At 38.5% G+C, this 19,793-nt stretch overlaps 1 long non-coding RNA gene across 5 annotated transcripts in view; it reads left to right on the forward strand.

The window, feature by feature from the left end:
- Positions 1-19,793, forward strand: part of LOC103463118 (uncharacterized) — a 170,862-nt gene that overhangs the window by 95,076 nt on the left and 55,993 nt on the right. For 2 of the 5 annotated variants that reach the window (XR_533465.2, XR_533462.2), the window contains exons 5-6: positions 11,196-11,280; positions 11,386-11,491. The exons of 2 other annotated variants lie outside the window; for them this stretch is intronic. This is a non-coding gene — a long non-coding RNA (uncharacterized LOC103463118). Of the gene's footprint in view, positions 1-7,861; positions 8,185-11,195; positions 11,281-11,385; positions 11,492-19,793 lie in introns of those variants that run through there. One more of the 5 variants, XR_533463.1, reaches the window with a different exon arrangement.

A 19,793-nucleotide genomic window follows, 5' to 3' on the forward strand; every position in this document is an offset into this window, starting at 1 on the left:
TTTAGTTAAAACGCCATTTAACAAGGATTCTCACACCTCAGAGTTTTAGTTAAATCGCCATTTAAGGCCATGTAGGACCTGATGACGTAATTATTTCATTCTTAAAGCAGTTTGTCCTCCAGTGAACTCATCATTTTCAATGCTGGCAAGAATACAAGCAATCTGTCAGTTAGTGAAAGATCCTTTAGATCAGAAAGTGAGTTGAGAGTGAAATTTAATTTGCTGTAGAGTGTGAGGTATTTCACTCTCTACATCAGGAGGAAATGTTGCTCTTAAAGGCAGAGGATGCGAGCTTAGGCTGATTCCTCAGACAATGCAGCATCAATAACCGTCTTTCAGCAGCAGCGGATACTACGGCATGGGCAAAGGATTAGTTTATAAAACCTCTACAATGCACAGTTACGTCAACAAAAGCTGGTTAAAAGGTGCAGCACGTCGTGGAAAAGGAAATATCTTTAATATTTCGTCACTCTAGAATCTGTATGGAAATCAGAAAGATTTACATCTTCAGAAGTAACCAAGTACCTCTTTTCATATTAATCCCTTTAGTGAAGAGAGTTTATGTCCTAAAGCACAAATTAATCCAGAAAATATGAATAATCTGAAGATGATGTGCAAGAAAATGACCTAAAACAGAGAGAGAGGTACTTTTTGAAAGAAAAAAAAAGTACTTTTAGGAGTATTTTTACCACGCTGTGCTTTTTTCTTGAATAATTTTATTATTACTTCTCTGACTTGAGTAAAATTTCAATTTTTTTACCCACTGAATGAAAAACAAACATGTTTTAACCAAAGAATCACCAGACTCAGACACACACCTGCAGTTTGTTAGTGTCATAAGATTTTTACTGAAAGAAACTGATTTGAAAAACTTTCTTTTGCCTGATTTTTGTTGTTTTTTTATATAAATTATCATTTTCATCCTTAAAACAACAACATTTCCACTTAACTTTATAGTTTTGTCCATCTGATTGTCATTTTTAAATATTAAATGACTGATAATTTCATCAGTTACTCAGTACTTGCGTYGACTTTTTACCAAATGCTTTTTTACTCTTATTGAATAATTTCTTTTCACTTTTGCTTGAGTATAAATATGTTGAAGTGGTGCTACTCTGACTTGAGTGCAACTTTTGGATCCCCTGATTAAACATATTTTCCTGCGGTTTTCCTGAAAACCCAGAATATTTTTCCAAACACAGATTGCTTTCGTGGATGTGCAGCTTTGCAGCAGCAGACTCCGCTTTACTGCGGCCCGTTTCTAACGTCGTTCAGTGAGATTTCAGCGTTTAAGAAAACACGGCTACCCTTGACGTCGCTCTCTCTGTGCTTCACCTCTCGCTCTGCGTCTCCCAGGCAGAGGCGGATTAGCAGAGTTCTGCTTCGTTTACCTTCACCTGTCAACGCCGGCTGCGTGTGTGTGTGTGTGTGTGTGTGTGTGTGTGTGTGTGTGTGTGTGTGTGCGTGTGTGTGTGTGTGTCCGTCCTGAGCACTCAGCCATGAGAAGCTACCGCTAAGACCCTGCATCATAGGTTGTGTGCAGGTGACAGCTAAAGAGTCCCACCCAGAACACACACACACACACTCACTCACAYCCCTAAGGTTTAAAGTGACGCTTAAGCCGACTAAATGCGTCGGGGTTTCGGGTCCTGTGAGCCCACGATGCACTCAGAATATGAAAACCTGACTCCGCTTTTAATTTTCTGTTTCCACTTAAGTTGAGAGGAGAAGATGTGGAGAACAGCGTCAGAGGGGGGGAGTGTGTGTGTGCGTGTGTGTGTGTGTGTGTGTGGTCCCGTGTGACGAGAAGGAGCTGCACCGCCACGGCTCACTGCCATCCTCCTTCCTCCCTGAGCTGCCGGAGCCTGCTCTGGCCTGTTGGCAGGAAGTGTCCTCCCAGCTGACAAAAACACACTCGCTCACAAACACACACATCCTCACAAAAAGCTGGCAAAATGCCGCCCTGTCCCGCCCCATGACGCCGCAGAACGCAACCAAAACCTCTAAAGACGCTCCGCCGAGTCCCATCAGGACCAGAGGATCCAAAATTATAAGTAAGAGCAGCACGACTTCAACATATTTTCACTCAAGTAAAAGTAAAACAAGTATTTGGTCAAAAGTTTACTCAAGTACTGAGAAACTGATCAATCACCTAATATTTAAAAATTACATCATCAAATGAACCAAAATAGAAAGATAAGTTAAAGTTTCTACCCAACTCTGCTAGTTGCAGAAAGATCAGCCGCGCACTGCAAAAACACAAAATACCACCAAGTATTTTTGGTTTAGTTTCTAGTGCAAATATCTCAGTACATTTGAAATAAGACAAAACTAACTTGGATGTAACCTTTCAGCAACATGTATGAGCTGGTTTCAAGTCAATAATCCATAGTATTGATGAAAAAGTTCTAGTTCGACTGGCAGATTTAATTTATGGAAAAATGTTTCATTATAGGTTGAACTAGAACTTTTAAAAAAAAAATCCATTTTAAGGGATTATTGTCTTAGAGCTCCTAGATCTTACTGAAAAGTCAAGAATTGCGTACTAACTAGTTACATTTATTCAACTACATTTACTTGCGTAGCTTTTTGGAAAAATATCTACACTTACGAGTATTTTACTACGCTGTACTTTTTACTTTTACTTTTACTTGAGTAATTTTATTATGAAGTATTTCTACTCTTACTTGAGTAAAAGTTTTGGGATCTCTACCACCCCTGATAAAGTGACTTCCAGCAGGTGGCGCTCTTCCTTCTGGATTTGTCTGCAACAGACGGTAAACATCCAAAACACTTGGAGGAAAAATAACAGTTTTCCTGTGCAGGAAGTAAACAGGTTTGCAGAAACAAAAGGTCCTTAAAGAGGTTTTCCACTTCTGCTCCCGGTAAGAAGCTGCAGCAGGTTGGCTGGTGCTGAGAGACAAAGTGAGAACGTCTGTTCAGCGCTAACCTTGGAACCAAATATCATTTCAATTGGCTTCATTCAGACTTCATTGTTTTATTAGTTTTAATCAACAAAAACAAGCTGGAAAAAGTTTTTTTTTTAAATCAGACAAAAGAGACATTAATTAAAACAAAAGTTTACAACCTGTCATGTTTTAAATAGTTTTTAATAATAGTAATGAGATGAGAACTGTGTCTTATGTGTTTCTGTTTAATAGTCGCCGTGATCTGCATGATTAAATCCCTCCTGGTATAATTCAGCTATCACACAAATCTGAAGAACATTTTGAAAAAAAGACTTTGACAGGAAAAGCAAAAAGCCGTAGCTGTAGAAAAACAGACAATAGCCTCTAAAGTTGTTTAATTCAGGCTGATTGCTCTTCTGATTCATCGTAAACAGCTGATCACTCAAATCATTTCAAATAAAACATTACTAAAGACTTAAACCATCTGAAGTGAGAGAGTATAAACACTTTTATATCAGTAAACTCGCTTACATTAGTGTTTCTCTTCCTTTTTGAACGGTAGCTTTCCATCAGTAGTAGTTTCTGTTAAAGACTAAAAGGAAGATTTTCAGTTTTTAAAGTTTTAAAAACAGCAGCCACTTCACTACAAACATTTTCCACGAACCACCTGAAGAAAACGCTCCCAGAAGTCAGACTGCTGTTCAGATATCGAAGGATTATTTATACCTGGTTTAAGGTGACATACTTACTACAACATCTTCATTACATTTTTTGCACAAAATCATTTTTTAGGTAAAGAGATTTTGAGTTTTCTTGGCTCCTTTCAGAAGCAGCTGTCATTTTAAACCCAAACAGGCTGCTGCTGGCCACGCCCCCCAGCTCCACGTTCACTCTCTCACTTGTAAATGGCTGCAAAAAGATGCGCAATTATACAATCGTACATCTTTGAAAAGTAGAAGTGGAGCCTCCTGTGCAACCAACAACAATGCAGCAAGAGGTTTCTGAATGCTAAGTCAACAACAAAACATGAGAACAGCTGACCAAACGTGCTGGAACTCTCATTTGGTTGCTAGGTAACAGGCCAGGCTCAGCTGGGGTTGCTAGGTAACGGCGCAGTTGTCTTCAGTTTTTGAAACGGCACAAAACATGTTTTTGCTTTTTTTGCTTGATCTGGTTTTATAAACTGTTGAGGCTGAAATGAAAGTGTAAAATGTGCAAAAAAAGTGAATTTTCCACAATAAATCCCTTTTAATAAACAGTTTAAATGGGCATTTTCAATTTGTAACTCATAATAATAATAACAATCGCATCTAAAAGTTTCATGATGGTTCTCAATATGAGCATTTTGATGACCCAGAAGTCCCTAAAATGTTTAGAAAACATGAATAAAACTGCTCAAAAACGGTCAAATCATCAGCCTCGATGCTCAGCTTTGCAAAGTTTAGATAAAAAATGTAAAGAAAACGAGCTAATGCATCCGTACTGTAGCCAAGGACCTCGCTTGACTGATTTATTTTTCATTTTACTGTAACTTCTCCCCCATGGGTTCAGAGAGGGGTGGCTTGTCTAAGTACCTGAATTAGAGACACACAGAGAGAGAGGTAATTAGAATCCAGTGATTAATGTTCTAATGAGTTTATTCTCTGAGGGGATTAACATGAAGGCTAATAGCAGCTCTGCTAAAAACATCCCAAAAAACCCAAAACACTGGAGACAAAAAGGCAGGCTCAGGATTTACTGCTTCAGCAGAAAAAACAAAAACGTGTTGCTACTCTTGTTTTTCACTCCTTATTTTGTTTATTATGAACTTGCTCAACCTTGAAATGACCTCAACTCCGCTTGGCAGCACTGCAGGAAAAAGAAACGCTCAGCCGTTCTCAGTCAGCATACGGAGCAAAACAAAAACGGTTCACTTTCTAATGTATAACAGCAATAATGTGGGGTTAGATTTGAGCCGAAATGTTTCCTCAGCAGGAAGACACGTGCATAAGACGTTCTAAAAAACCCCTACATAAAAAAAAAAACAGACCTAAAAAGGCTTAAAAAACTGAAGACAAAGACATTTTTTGCACAATAGTGACAAACCTTAAGATCTCAAATGATCACAAGGACACACAAAGAGTCAGCCATGCAGTAAAACACAAAATAACTGCTTATAAGAGCCAAGCTGTTAAACTAAAAAGATCAAAAAGAGAAGCACAATTACTAAACTGGAGAGGAAAAAAAGAAACAAAACATGTAAAGCGAACACAAAGTGTTGTGAAACAGGCAAAATCACAGGTAAAATACACAGCTGGGGAAACAGAGAAACCACAAATTACGATTGCGGTTTGTGGTCGTTTTGTATCTTTTCAGTTTGTGTGTCTTTGTCCTCAGTAATAACAGTTAAAGGCCTTTTTCATGCCGGAGCCCTGGGGGTCTCCTGCTTCACAGCAGTAAAGATATTATTCACTTTCCTCCTCCCACACAGACAGAATAGATTCAAATTTCAGTGATTTTTATTTGATTTTTTTCAGGAACACTGCAAAAACACAAAATCTTACCAAGTATTTTTGGTCTAGTTTCTACTGCAAATGACTTGGAAAACTTGAAATAAGACAAAACTAAATTATAATTATCTTTTCAGCAAAATACAGTTTGTTTTAAGTAAATACTTCAAAAAGTACTAGTTGTATTGGCAGATTATTAGACTTATAACAAGACATTTTTCTCATGTTATAACTTAATTTACAATTATAACAGTTTGTTATAATTAAAGAATTGTTTACTCAAAACAAGCTTTTATATGTTGCTGAAAAGTTACTTTTAAGTTGGTTTGTCTTATTTCAAGACAAACTTAGAAACTAGACTAAATTAACTTGGTAAGATTTTGTGTTTTTGCAGTGAAAATGAGAGAGGAGGACGTGACAAGGTTACACGACGAGATGCAGAGAAAAGCAAGCATGGAAAAAACATATACGCTTGTAACCAATTGGTTTTTGGAGTGACATTCGGGTTGGCTTAGCCATTTTCTGAAGGAAAAGGAGAGATTAAGACAATCCTCAGCGAGCCACCTTCACCGCGCCGAGGTGCTTAGGGACACCGGGAGCAAAGAGGATTGTGGAGAAGAGAGGGGGCTTCTGGGAGAGCGTCAGAGGGATCTTAGGAGGCATTAGCAGTAACATACTCCACCTGAGATAGACGGGGAAAGACCACACCAGCAGCACCGGACCCCTTTGTTGACAGGCTTAGTGGTCCTGCCTTTGACAGACACACACAGAAACACACTGCACACTGCAGCGTGTCGTGCATGTTGTTGCACATCGTGGATGCAGCAGAGGAAAGGCTGCCTTTAAAGGGGGGAAATGTTATACAGAACTCACATTTTGCATGTTTTTGAACTTTCATTTGGGGCGCTAGTGCTTATAAAAACAAGCCAAGCGCTTCAAACAAACACCCAGATGTTTGTTTGTTTTTTAGCAATGAATGATAAATGGACTGAACTAGAGTAGACTTGTGATCAGGTTTGATTTCATTAAGTTAAAATTTTTTGGTGTCTGGAAAGTGAGCTGTTCCAAAAACCTCCTGAATGTAACGTCACACGTTAACAGGCACTTCTCCGTTACCTAGCAACCCCAGTGAAGCCCAGACCGTTACCTAGCAACCCCAGTGAAGCCCAGACCTTTACCTAGCAACCCCAGTGAAGCCCAGACCGTTACCTAGCAACCCCAGTGAAGGCCCGACCGTTACCTAGCAACCCCAGTGAAGCCCAGACCGTTACCTAGCAACCCCAGTGAAGCCCAGACCGTTACCTAGCAACCCCAGTGAAGCCCAGACCGTTACCTAGCAACCCCAGTGAAGACCAGACCGTTACCTAGCAACCCCAGTGAAGCCCAGACAGTTACCTAGCAACCCCAGTGAAGCCCAGACCATTACCTAGCAACCCCAGTGAAGCCCAGACCGTTGCCTAGCAACCCCAGTGAAGACCAGACCGTTGCCTAGCAACCCCAGTGAAGACCAGCTAGTCCAAGTCAATAATTCCTTAATATTGATGAAAAATATTCTGCCAATAAGGGATGAGTTCTTGTGCATCACAAACAACTTTTTGGCTAATAGGAAAATTACAACATTTTAGGCCAACATGTTCTTTAAAATAAACACCTTTCTGGAAAATTTTTCTAAAAATTATATATGTTTAATAATTCACATAAAAGTTTTTACTAGAATCATTGTTTACTGTAAAAACTGGTCATTTTATCTCATGTATGCATGTCGAGCACAAATTAATTTCAGAATAAAATTCCTTTAAAGTTTTGCATTGAATTTAGTTTTTTCTTAAATTTGATGTTGGATTTCAGATTTTTTTTTTTCATATCTTCATCATAAGAGACACTTTTTAAAGTTGATTTCTTCAGTTCTGTTGTGGTAACAGTTTAGAAAGTTGCACTCTCCACCATAGAAAGGAGACACTCAAAGCAAATGTTGACTTTATCACGATGTGAACGTCGAAGAGCTGTCAGGAACAAATAAACATCAGCCTTTCCACACACTGTGCTCAGAAGAGCTAAAGAGTTAGCTCTTAAGGTTAGCGGCGTCTCGCTCCGCGTGTTGGCGTGTCCTTGGGCGAAACATTGTCTCTGCATCCTTTGATGCTGCGACATAAAACTCGCTGCACTCCACAGTCTAAGAAGCTGAAATGTATGTTTGAATGTGGCTTGAGGTGTAAAGCAGTTGTCAGTAAACTAGTTCATACATGTATTGGCGCCTCTGGCAAAGCTGCATAAAAAGCCTTAAAATTGATGTATGTTTTTATTTTTCACAGAGGGTGTTATTTAAAATTGATCTTTTCTTAGCTTTTTTTTTTTTTTTTTGAAAGCCATGTTTTTCCATCATCAGAAACATACAAGGAATACCTTGAATCTCCCATGGCAACCATTCAGGAATACCCAACAATCTGCTCTCTGCCCCCACAGAGACCCTCCTCAGATCTTCGCTCCCTCTCAGCTCCTACAGACTAGAGCAGCACCAATTAGCAAACACCTGGTAGAGATCATCGTACCAACTGCTTTTCAGTCCAACGCTCCTAAGAATGTTTATTTTAGGAAGAAACAGTGTTTGACTTGCTGAAGGCAAAGTGTTTAAAAGAGCAGGAGACGGGCCTGATTTCAAGGCGTCTAACTGTGAAGTAAACTTTCTTTTAAGCTACGTAGCAATCTGAGGAAAAGAGGCTTGATTTTGTGTCTTAAGAGTTAGTTTTATGTGAAATTGCTTGATATTTTGGAGCTACGCTGAGAAACCCGTGCTGATCATCAACTTGCTCGTATGAATACGTTTGTGCATGAATTTGAATTCAAAAATACTTTATTGAATAAAAAAATAAAATAAAAAAACGAACTAAATCTGGTGAATGTATTTAACTCATTTGCTCTGTCTAGACTTCCATCTATCTGATCCTGAGATCTTCTTCATTCCTGATATTGTTCCTCTGTGGTTTATTCTGTATCTTTTCTCCTTACTGTCTCTAATCTTGATTTCTAGCTATATAGTCCTCAATAAGGGGCTGCACAGTGGCGCAGTTGGTAGAGCTGTTGCCTTGCAGCAAGAATGTTCTGGGTTCGATTCCCGGCCTGGGGTCTTTCTGCATGGAGTTTGCATGTTCTCCCTGTGCATGCGTGGGTTTTCTCCGGGTACTCCGGTTTCCTCCCACAGTCCAAAAACATGACTGTCAGGTTAATTGGCCTGTCTAAATTGCCCCTAGGTGTGTGTGTGTGTGTGTGTGTGTGTGTGTGTGTGCATGGTTGTTTGTCCTGTGTGTCTCTGTGTTGCCCTGCGACAGACTGGCGACCTGTCCAGGTGACCCCGGAACAATAGCTGGAGATAGGCACCAGCACCTCCCGACCCACTCAGGGACAAGGGTGTAAGAAAATGGATGAATGGATGGATGGATAGTCCTCAATAACTCCCTGTCTCGCTCTTTAAGGCTGTTTTCATGTTTTGCAGTTCCTTTACTGGTGATCTAGGATTTGTTTTGTGGGAAACATCTCACTGTTCAGGCGCTGTCCACACACTCAGCCATGGGACTGATGTCGTCTCTATGTGGCTGGCAAAGAGCAATCCAATCCGTAGCCTCCAAATTGCTCTGCAGGGCTTCTTCTGCTTCAACTTTCGTTCAGCGGTTTTTGTTACAGGCCGTCTCTGAACAAAGGACTTGTACGCTGAACAGAGAAACACAAGGTCATGATTTGATTTCCCCAGCGTAGGTCTTGCTTTGGACATACGAGTCCTTGACATTTGTGAAAAACAAACCCAAAGTCTTGTTTTCTCAGGTGGAGCAGGTGACAAACTGTTGAAAGGTTGGCAGTGTAGCGGAGAGTGAGGCGTGATTAAAATCACCAGATATTGCCACAAATGCATTGGGTTGTTGTGTCCGTATCCTAGCAACAGTGGAGCTGATGACATCACGTGCATTATCGGCAACAGCTCAGGGTGGGATGTAAACGGCTGCCAGCAAAACAACAAGGTGAATAAATATGGACGGAAACTTACTGCCAAGAGTTCGAGGTCTGCAGAGACGACACTTCACAGAAACTGGATGACACCATCTGCTGTTAACTGGCACTGCTAATCCGCCTTAGTGAACAAAACTGATGTAATATTCTTAGAAAGTTGGGTAGTAACTAGATACTTTTACTCTGTTACATTTAATTGAGGAACCTTTTGGAAAATATATACTTTTAGGAGTATGTTTACTCCGCTGAGTAACTTTATTATGAAGTATCGCTACTCTAACTTGAGCAAAATGTCTGTATTTTCTACTCAATACAAGTCACTGAATGCATCTTACCAAGTATTTGTTGTCTAGTTTCTAGTGTAGATATATTAGCACCATTGAAATAAGACAAAAGTAACTTACAAGTAACTGACCAGTAAGAAATAGGAACTTGTCTTAAGTCAATAATTCCTTAATATTAGTGAAAAAATACTAGTTCTATTGGCAGATTATTTCACTGATATGGGAAAAATATATTGTTATAAGCGAATTAATCTGACAATGGAGCTGGTACCATCCAGCCATCCATCCATTTTCTTTCACCCTTGACCGTCGGTGGGATCGGGAGGGTTGCTGGTGCCTCTCCAGCTGGCGTGCCGGACGAGAGGCGGGGTCACCCTGGACAGGTCGCCAGTCTGTCACAGGGCAACACAAAGAAAAACAGGACACACAACCATGCACACACACACTCACACCTAGGGGCAATTTGGAGAGGCCAATTAACCTGACAGTCATGTTTTTGGACTGTGGGAGGAAACCGGAGTAAACCCACCATGCACAGGGAGAACATGGAGACTCCATGCAGAAAGACCGGGGCCGGGAATCGAACCCAGAACCTTCTTGCTGCAAGGCAACAGCTCTACCAACTGCGCCACTATGCAGCCCCACGGAGCTGGTACCTTTTCATCAATATTAAGGAATTATTTATTTAAAACAAGTTACCATTTCTCGCTGAAAAGTTAGTTACTTCTGTCTCATTTTAGGTGTGCTGTTATATTTGAACTAAAGACTAGACCAGAAATACTTGGTCTAGTTTCTACTACAGTGTGAAGAACCAGTTTGTTTAAACCCAAAGTTCAGGTTTTATTAGTTTCATGTATAGAAAGAAATTTATTTGAAAACATGTTTATTTTGCCTGATAGTTATTTATATGAATTATTTTCATTTGATCTTTAAAATGACAACATTTCCACACAATTTTATTTCAGGGTCCGTCTGATAATTGTAATTTTTAAATATTAAATGATCAGTTGGTACTTAAGTAGTCTTTTTACCAAATACTTTGTTTATTCTTACTTTAGTCATTTCTTAGATGGCTGCTTGTTACTTGAGTAAAAATGTGTTGAAGTTACTCGCCTCCAACTTCTGAAGTTTGGGACATTTTTTTTCTCGTCACTCACCTGCATGTGACGAGTTTTGGTCATAAAGACGAATCCCATTTGCTAATGATAGCATAACTTATTTTATCATGCAGTCATAGTACACCGTCAACAARCTAGCTAATGTTAAAACGGCAGGATCAATCAGGGTAACCATAGCAACCACCGAGAGTTTAAAGGCCTTTCTGCAGTCATATTACGAATCTGCCGTGTTTACAAACAAATAATCCCTCTGTAGTCGTTTTTACGCGTTTCAATTTTCAATCCTGACATTTTAACACAGAAACTTAACTGAGCAAAGCCGATCTGTTGAGCCCTCAAAGGAAAACTGAAGATGTTTTTCTCGTTGTTGTTAATTTCTCCTGAATGCCGATCAAGTGACCGTTATAAAACGCAGACATGAGCATCCAGGAAATCTCCCCCAGGAAAACAGGCAGGCAGTCAGACAACTGGACCCAACAAGGTAACGACGACGGGAGAGGGAACAAAGGAGTTCATGGCTGTCGTTGGGTTTTCTTTCGTTTTTGTCGTTGTTTCATCCCTTCTTTTGTCTGGGGGCAAACTGCAGGAGCCAGGAGGCCCCGAGCAACAGCTGGCAGGTGGGAAGAGAAGGAGGGAGAGAAGGAAGGAGAGAGGAAAAGAGGGGTGGCGTACAGACGACAGGCTGAAGAAAGGTAAGAGGGAAGGACACGAATGGTAGCACGGAAACTTTTTACCGTAACATGTTGACTGCATGTTCAGCTACTAATATTTCAGATCTAGGAGAAAGACTGAGGATTTTAGACATGTGATAGTGACTGCTAATGTTGAGTCCATGAAAAGACAGGAGATTATCAAAGGTACATTTACGCATAAAATTATAATTTGGCACACATGAAACTCTCGGTCCCTTTTTCCCTGCTGAGTCTCTCTCTCTCTCTCTCTCTCTCTCTCTCTCTCTCACAGACACACACACACACACGGTAGGTCTCAGTTAACCAAAGTCAATAGCCTGCAGACAGACAAGTGTGATTACAGGAGATACTATTGCTCTCACTATTTAGCAGCTTCACTTTCTGTGTCTGAGGGGAAAATGAAGGGTGTTAAAAAGAGACGGCAGATCAGGCCAGAGGTTTCATCTCCGATCGACTCTTCACACAACTGACATGAGGCGCTCTTTGAATTACTTTATCACAGTTTTTGGTTTTTAAAATGTCTCCCTCTATTAATCGGCATTTTGATTCATGATATCTATTTATTTTTATATTCAGCTACAAAAAGAAAAAGCAGGTTAAACTTGCATCTTATTTTGGCTTCAGTAGTAAGTTGAGTTTTTATTTTCCATTCTGTAAAACTTCATTCCCTTAATATTATGACTTTCTGTAGTTTTGACTTTTTTTCTCATAATTTTGACTTAAGTTTTTATTTTCTAATAATCCATTGTAGAAAACCAACCTTTACTGCTCTGATATTTAGCTAGATGAAGCATCTTAAGCAGAGTTGTGGTAACTGGTTATATTTACTCGGTTAAATTTGCTTTAGTAACTTTTTGAAATGCATTTACTTTTTGGAGTATCTCTGCTCTTTCTTGAGTAAAATTTCTGGATTTTCTACCAACTGAATAAAAATCAAACATGTTTTAACCAAAGATTCACCAGACTCAGACACACACCTCCAGTTTCTGTTAAATTTCATAAGTTTTTTATTTAAAGAAACTGATTTAGAAAAACTTCATTTCCTTGCATTTGTGTTTTATTAATTGAATTATTGTCATTTTAGTTCTTAAAATACCAAAACTTCCACTTAACTTTATATTTTGTTCCATCTGATTATGTAGTTTTTAAATATTAAATGATTGATAATTTGATCAGTTGCTCGGTACTTATTTTATTTTTTTTTTTACCAAATACTCTTACTTTATTGTTATTTTTTGTTGTTGTTTTCTGTGTTTAATGTGGACAATTTACCAAAATAAAGTGATTGAGTCATTTCATGAACAGCTACTTTTTACTTTTACTCAAGTAGAAATATGCTGAACTAGTGCCACTCTTGCTAGAATATAATTTGTGGGAACTTTACCCACATCTGGACTAGGAAAAATGAAACTTCATATTTTTTTTTAAAGTGATCAGTGAAATTCATTCGTTTATCCTCTTAGAAAAACAGTTTTGGTCATACTGAGGAAGGAAGAAAACTCTCCAACTTGTATCAGTTTTATGTTAGTACAAAAATAAAAAACAAAGAAAGTCACTGTGAAGAAATGAGATAGTCTGGTTTTTTTCCAAGCAGGTCAATTGCAGCCTAATGTCCGACTGTTGCTTTGCGTTATTTATTTACATCAGGCAGCCTCAAACACTCAATCACCCGTTTATCTCTGCCTGTCTTACCACACACACACACACACACACACACACACACACACACACACACACACACACACACACCCCGCTCTGACCAGGCAGATGGTTGTGCCACCCCTGCCAAAGCAGCATAACAAGCCACACACACACACGCGTATAAAGGGGAGTGGGACGTCTGTTTCAGCTGCCTCTCTGTGTCGAAGCGAAGCTGGCATCAGCCGTGAATCCATCAATCCTCCACGCTGCCCCCCTTTCACCTCCACCTGTTACAGTACAGGCTGTTTAACTGGAAACACGGGCAAAACAAACTGGTGATGTGAACAAGCTGTGTTTCCATTACAAATGTTCACCAACATTCTACTAATGTCAAAAAACAAGCATAATTTGGCCATTTCTGTTTCAATTAAATAAGAAATTAAAATAACATGTGAATAGGTTTGTTCATATGATAAGTCATTAAAAACCATCCAACTCCATCATCCTCCCACCACTTCCTGTCTTCTTCTACTTTGTGGTTTCTTCCAGTAGTAACATCCTGTTGTTGATCATGTGACTTGTGTGATGTGAAACAAGTGTTTCCATTGCAGTTTTGTGAAATAAACCAATTTCAATACAACCAAAAAAACACACCTTATCCTACTGCCATTTTATTTGATCAAAAAACTTTTTTTTTTAATCGACATATTTCCATTAAGCAATTTTAATTTTTAAATGTAAAAAGCTACGTTCACACTGCGTCCTGAAGTCACCCAGTTCCGATTTTTTTTATGTTATGAAAAGATCGGATGCGTAACAAACTTAGACCCACATGTCCAGGTGGCCTGGGTCACATTAAGGCAGAAACATCAGAATTGGGTCACTTCAGGCTGCAGTGTGAATGCAGCCTATGATAAGCTCCGCCGTTAGCATCCATGTTTACTTCCACAAACTTTGAGCACTTCTTCTTCTTTCTTTGTGACATTTGGTAAAACACTGAGAACACTCTCTGTGTGACGTTATTGCGCCCTCTACTGTCCATGTGGGACACGTTTGGGTCATTTACAGTTCACACTAGAGATCGCATAAATTTGGAAGTGTGAACGACCACGCAAGAAAAATGAGATTTGACAAAAAAATTGGTTTGGGGTCAAATCAGGAAGCAGAGTGAACCTAGCCAATTGCGTAATTTTCTGGTCAATAGAAACACATCTACAGGCTAAAAGACCTTCAGACTGGATGATTTTGTGATTTTGGGGCCGCTTGCAGCTGTCGAACACCCTGAAGCTGCACCCAAACACGCACACGCACGAACACACACACACTATCACATCTACCAAACAGGCTTTACAACTAACAGCATTAATCACCTTTTCAACAAAGAGAGTGACAGCCAATTTTAACGGCCAAGATGGATCGCGGTAAGAATAAATAGCCGAGTATCACAGAGCATCTGGGTATGTCTTAATATGCATGTGACTGTACGTCACTGTCAACGTGTGTTTGTGTGTGTGTGTGGGTGTGTCTGTAAACAACTCAACTTACACAGATTACTTCTGAAACTCTAACTGGAATACACACACAGACAGACACACACACACGTACAGACACACAGAGACATCCTTATCCATGTTTCCACCTTCCAAATCAACACATCCTCATAGATTACTCCACACACCTTAATCTCCCGCTTAATTCCTAAATGTCTTCGTCAAACGCACAAGCCAGCAGAACCCAGATTAGATTAGGCTGCTCTCGGAACAAGGTGGCGCTGCAGAAAAAAAGATTTTCCAGCATACAGCAAAAATAAAATTTAGTCAAAATACTGAGTCAACCGTTTGCTTCAGATTTGTGAGGTAAATCCAGAGTGATTACACAGTGTCTGAGTTGTTCTGTGTTATTTTATGCATGCAACACAAAACGCTGAAGCGGAAAATATGCTGTAAATGCTTGGATTTAGCCATAAACAGGTGGTAGTGATGTTTACCGTCGTTTACCAATATCTTATATGTTTGCATCATTAAAATAGTTGCTGTGAAGCAGGTGATTGCATTAATCATCTATTAAACTGCAACAAGACAAAATCTTACCAAGTATTTTTGGTTTGGTTTCTAGTCTAAATATCTCGGTACACTTTAAATAAGACAAAACTAGCTTACAAGTAACTTTTCAGCAAGATATAGAAGCTTTTCTTATGCCAATAAATCCTTAAAATTGATGAAAAAGTTCTAGTTTCACTGGCAAATTATTTCACTTTTAATAAGAAAATTTCCCCGTGTTGTAATTGAAATTTTCTGTCAATAAAACAAATACTTTTTCATCAATATTAAAGAATTATTCAGTTAAAATGATTTCCTGTCTTTTGATAAGTTTTTGAATTGTAAGATATTTTCACTAGAAACTGCACCAAAAGTAACATTTTGTTTGACTTAACTATATATACCTTTTCATATCTTTGTTTAAATGCAACCACTGACTGTTTCAAATAATTTATCCAGAGAAACAATCAAAGATCCAGCAGAATAACTTCACCTTCAACAACTGATGAAGATTTTTCTAATTTTTTCCTCTGACCTCAATCTCAGATTTCTTATTTTTTCAAATTTCTGACTTTAATCTTCTGAGGTTAAGTCTGAATTCTAAGAAAAATGTAAAAATGATAAGAAGTCAGATTCATTCCGAGTTTCAAAACAGAATTATTAGTTTAAAGTCAGTAACACTTTTCAGATTGTTTGTAAAAATGTTACAATCTTAATTTTTATTATAATATAGAAAAGGGACAAATAAAACTGGACAGATATGCAGGATTCTTTCCGACCTGACTTCATTACAAAGAGACACAATCTGTAATTTTTAATTAGTTTGATACTTTCTACTCTTTCCAATACATTTATTTTCGCTAGGATGCTTCATGCTGCTTCCTTCCCAAAGTTAAATAATTTAATTTCTTTCTTCATCCAGCTGAGTGCTGATATCTCATCCAGACTGAACCTAACAGCGTATCTGTCTATCTATCAATCTATCTATGGTTACAGAGTTCCTCTTATTAACCTCATGCCCTCTGGGGCATCAATAATAGAAAAAGAACTAATTTTGAATTTGACACCAAGGATTACCGGCCTTTTGCTTTACAAAACACCTCCTCCATCAATTATTGAGAGAGCAAATCCAATACGGGAGTGCAGGGCTGCATGAAGAGATGCGGAGCGGCCCGGAACCAAAACTGACTTTTATGGATTTCAACTGATTCATAATGGAAAAATAAAATAAGAGAACATGAAATTTTGATCATTTTTAGTTTTATTTTATCTGAATTATTGTGGTCGGCTGCAATAGTTAGGTTATCTTTGATACTTTTCATAATTTAAATCAATAACTCAACATTTTACAGGAAAAAAATTGGTGCATCTTAAAAACAATGAGCATTTATTTATTAATATTTTACTATTTGAATGTGTTTTTACAATGTTACATATCAAATGTTTGGACAAAACACAGTCAGAAGCACTTTTACCCAGGTGAGGCAATCTGAGCAACACTGTGAAAACTATGTGGTGACATAAATTATGAATTAAAACCGTGCATCAAATGTCACATTGACTGACATGTAAAATCAGGTGAGCATCAAATAACAACCTGCTGGCATTCTATCCTGTTGTGTGGCTCACCCCCAAGCAAGTTTGGTAAGATAATCATTTAATTAGAGCCAGACAACAAAACAGATTAAAAATAGATGTAATCCAGTTCTAATGATTTTTCTGTCTTAGCGCTTCACTTGTATTTTTGATTTTCTGATGTAAAAACGGAAAGATGGAGCAGGATCTTAATTCACTCATCCAAAATATTATTCTTTTCAGAACGTCACAGAATGCAAAATTCATAATTAAATGCTTTTTAAATAACTAAATCCCAATAAGCTGGGTTTGAATCTAATTCAGCCCAAATTATCAACTGAATTTAGTTTAATCAATATTATGATCCACTGCAGTGAAACTGAGTTGAGTTCTCAACATTACCTGTGATATTATCTCTAAATCCAGAAAAAGTCATTGACTTTACAGAAATCCCTTGTCCAGATGAAAGAATCCTGAGTGCAGACACTGAGCAAAGAATACTATTATGAAAAGTAACTAAGTGACACAGACATTGTTAATGGCCATGAAAGAGATTTTGCTAAACACATAAAGACAGAGCCAGGAGCACTTTTAAAGGAAAAGTGCTGTATATTGTTTCATCCAGGAAAGACGCAAGCTAACAACACAAAACTTGAGACAGGAGTACATTCTATGCAAAAAAAAAAAACAACTTAAACATAGAAAGTACCCAAAGTTAATGTCAGGAATTGTTCCAAAAGATATCTTGCTAGCACAGAAACACAGAACGAAGAGCCCTTCGTGGGGGGGCGCCGATTTATATTTTCGCATCCACCTGAATAATGTGTAGTTGCGCCCCTGCCCATGGCACTTCAACAGTATTATTTTACCTTTTATCTGGAAATAGTGTCTGTTTATTCTTGCCATACAGTCATCTGTATTAATTATTGCTCAAAAGGTCTTGCCATACCAGTTTATTCCTCCGTATTTACTTTAGTTTCTTAGTTTATTCTTGCATTTAGTTTCATTTGATTCGTATTATCCTCTCTTGGTTTATTGCTATGTTCACTTTAGTTTCTTTACTGTTGCTAAATTTATTTTATCGTTTATTGACGCTCAGTAATTTTCCCTCATCACCTGCTGCGCCTCCTAATCATCATGTTTCACATCATGTGTTGATTTTTTCACTGTTCAGCGTCGGATTCTCTGTTTTTATGCCATAATTCACATCTAGTTCGTCGCTCCGTTTTATGTCCCGCTTCTCCAGTTTCAGAGTTTAGCGCAATGTGCGCGTCGTTTTGTTGTTTGTTTGTTTTTTAACTCCCTAAGGTGCAGGGCGGTCGGGAAACATATCGATAGTGAAAAGGCAGACTGACATAAACCTTTTAAAACAACGGAAACAATTTTGGTGTTCTGATTATTGAAATTTAAAAGTGCTGTGGTACCGTTGTTCCATCAAACCCGTTTCATGTCGGACCCCTTACAGCACCAGTGTTAACGCTATAAAATGAACGCTCTCTATCAGTGGTATCACCCATGGAGGGATTTCTTTATTTAAATAGGTTCATTTTTCAGAGGGATACAAAGTCGTGATTTTAGTAATTACATGTTTATAAGAGCGATTTTCGGTTGTCGGGCAGCCTTCAAACGGACAAAAAAAACACTTTTTAATATAAGTTGCTGCTTTGACATGATCACAGAACTGCCAAAACATATGTAGCTACATAAATACCAGACAAAGTGAATCACAGCAGCGTCATCAGCCGGTGTAACGCTGAACTGATGCGGAGCGGAGCGGAGCCATGAAGCTACAAACACTGAATAGAAGAAGAGCTGCCATCGATACAGTTTCAGCCAAGCATGATTTAATGTTACACAATATAGTTTTACCAAGTTGCTCAAAGTCTAAACTAGTATTGTTGTGGATTTAAGGTGTAAAGTTTACCTTCGACTAAACGCCCCCCAAAGGCATCCCAACGCCCCCCTTTTGTAAAAATGTCCGCCAGCGCCCCCTACCGTCCTCTGAACGCCCCCTGGGGGGCGGTACCACCCACGTTGAGAACCGCTATATTAAAAGATGAGTAACTGTAGCTTTATTTCATCCAGGTACGAGACAAACTAAACACAAAAACTAAGCCAGTAATACTTTCTACGCAAACAAAACAAAAACATAAAAAGTACCCAAAGTTAAAGGAAGGAGTTTCTCCATCAGTTGCCTTATCCATGAAAGAGACTTTGCTAAACACACAGAGCCAGGAGCACTTTCAGCGGAAAAGAAAATCAAAAATGGTATACAAAGTTAACAAGAACAATAGATCCACCATTGTTTTTTTCTACAAAAACAGTTGAACAGAGATACTTACTCAGGAGTACTTTCCATCAAAAAAGAAAAAGAAAGTACTATGTCTGCTCTATTTCTAATTTTGAAAGTTTTCTATTTTCAAAAAAAAACTTATTTCTTTTGAAAGAAAGAAAAAAGCTAAGCACACAAAAACTGAGCCAGGAGTAATTTCTGTATAATACCCATAATAACACATTCATTCTATTGGCTGAGAGGTTGCCAGGCAACGGTACTTTTCCGTTCCACGCGCGAGCAGAAAATGATTTGCAAGTGAGCAGAGAGGTTTGCAAGCAGAGATTTGATCCAAGCAGAGAAGTTTTGAGCGTGAGGAGAAAGGTTTGAGAAAGCACAGTGAATATTTGAAAGAGAGCAGAAGTTTTGAGAACAAGCAATACATGTTTTGAGAAGAAAGACACAAAGTCTTGCTTTTAAACTGAAAATGTGTGCTCTTGACTTTTGGCAGAAAAATGCTCTATAGGCTTTCATCATGCGAAAGGTATTGAAAGGGTATTGAACAGTAGAGGCGCACGTCAGTAGATTAGAATATCAACAGTGATGTCAGTAATTGGACCACTTCTTTCATTAACGACTAATCTAACATTTTATTTCAAATCCAGTAATCAGATTAAAGTTACTTTTCCAAATCACTGTGCGTTACGATTCCTGTTATTTTTCTAATAATTTAATTTAATTTCAATTATGCGTCTTGGGAAGTGACAGCTCAGCA

The sequence above is a fragment of the Poecilia reticulata genome, linkage group LG4 (genome assembly GCF_000633615.1).
Source record: "Poecilia reticulata strain Guanapo linkage group LG4, Guppy_female_1.0+MT, whole genome shotgun sequence".
Lineage (NCBI taxonomy): Eukaryota > Metazoa > Chordata > Actinopteri > Cyprinodontiformes > Poeciliidae > Poecilia > Poecilia reticulata.